We start from the raw sequence: 2,009 nt of genomic DNA, 5'->3' as shown, positions 1-2,009 counted from the left end.
TGTTCACCTTCACTATGCGTACTAAACTCCCTCTTAGTATATTTACTATTCAAAAGTCTCTGAATAAACGTTGTCTGTCTCTAATAAACTTGGTTATACGTTCATGGTATTTTTTCTAAATCCGATGTTACGTCAATTGGGGGAAACATATCGTCCTGGGAAGTTATTAGTTTTGAACATCTATTGTGTGATCTAAATATTTCGTAACCGTGAAACCGGAGGAGACGTCTATTTCGTGTACTAAAAGATTTTTTTAACTTCCCAGTAAACTTCGAAAAGGAGTTAGTCCTCCACTAATAGTTTTCCCATTTCACATGTTAACGGTTTAAAGACCCTAAATAAGACACACAATGGTTTTTTTAATTAGTTTTCTTTTTAAGTTTCTTCTTTACTTGTTATAACTGTTACTGTCCTCGTAAACTACTTAGAGTTGTTAGGTCATGTGAAAATCTAAGTATTCTGTTGTGTTTTAACTCACGAGATTTCGATCATTTCTCTAGAGTGGGGAGGTATTACCACGCTTTAGTGTTGTTGTTAGAGATTGTGCGTAATACTCTATCAAGCTTGCCCAGTGTCTGTTCCCGTTTCCCTTGTTCCCCTAGTGGAGGTGCTCTACCTCGCCTCGAGCTACGGCAGCGAGAGGTTGTGTTGCGCGAGCCGCTCGAGAGCCTAGCCTAGCGTCATCCCGAGGTGGAGCCCTCCGCCGCCGCCTCCTCCTCCCATTCCCTAGCTCCCCTAGAGCTGAACACCTCGAAGCGCTTAACATCGGATCCCAATCCCAATCCCAAAAACCTCCCTCTACTTCTCCCTCCTCGTTTGCTGCGGTACACAAAGGGGGCACAAGCGCCGCCTCGCGAAAGAGAGAGAAGCGAGATGTGAGAGAGAGAGAGAGAGAAGCATGCCGAATACGAATGCACCGTCCCTCTACCAGAAACCTCACAGAAAAACCATTATTATATTAAATAAATCAATGTACATTTTAATTTAAACATTTATTATGAGTTTTAAGATTTTATCTTTACCTACTAATTAATTAATGTGGTAGAGAATATTTTTTTTAAAACACATGAAAAACAATAAGCTCTATGACAAGTTATAACTCAACCCTAGGGGGCCCACATCATCCTAACCACACATCTCTTAATCCAATGGCCAAAAACTTGGTAGCACCAACGACTTGGTGCTATTAATAGTATGGTAGCCTAGTTCTATATATATATATATATATATATATATATTATTGAGCTAGAATATTTTTAGAAACACTAGGCCCTTTGGTACTTTTAAGTTTCTACTTCTTGAATCTACTGCTTGATTACTAATAGTCCTTGGATCAAACACTATTCTACCTATCACTATTTATCACCATCATTCCAACCCTACGTTTCTCCATCAAAAGGTTAAAAACTCAAAAGCACCACTTCCTTGGTGCTTTTGAGAGTATTCTAGCTCAACTCTATATATTTATACTAATAGTATACTATCCTAGCTCATATATATTTATATATAATTCTTTTGTGTGTATGTGGTAGTATATATGTTTGGCATATGGCATAATATAGAGACTTTATTCATTCGATCAAAGAGTATTAACCGGTCGGATTGGTTCTATATATATATATGTCGAGAATCCAAGTCCATTAACCCACGATCCGTTAACCGTCAAAATTGTGGTTTTTGTATGTGTTTTTTTTTTTCTCTTTTTCTTGCTTTTGTTTTCGCACGTATGCATTCTACGATATCGCAGAAAGAAAACTCATTTGTCATTCTCAATAATGTCTTATCAGTAATTATAAGCTGTTTATCGATCATTAATTGTTGCAGTTGTGTTAGTGTTACATGATTGAACTATGTAAAATTTGGTGTCCCATGATTTCACTTTTTTTAACTTTGGTGTTCCCCCCAAAAACTTCAAAAGGGATTCTAAAAACGTAGATATTAAAACTATTTGAATAAACGTTTAAAAAAAAAAACTCTCTTGATTTATGTTTTTTTCAGGAATATCGATG

This window comes from Ananas comosus, unplaced genomic scaffold (assembly GCF_001540865.1).
Source record: "Ananas comosus cultivar F153 unplaced genomic scaffold, ASM154086v1, whole genome shotgun sequence".
In the NCBI taxonomy this organism is placed as follows: Eukaryota; Viridiplantae; Streptophyta; class Magnoliopsida; order Poales; family Bromeliaceae; genus Ananas; species Ananas comosus.
The sequence above is the reverse complement of the archived record's forward strand: the minus strand, read 5'-3'. Positions refer to the sequence as shown.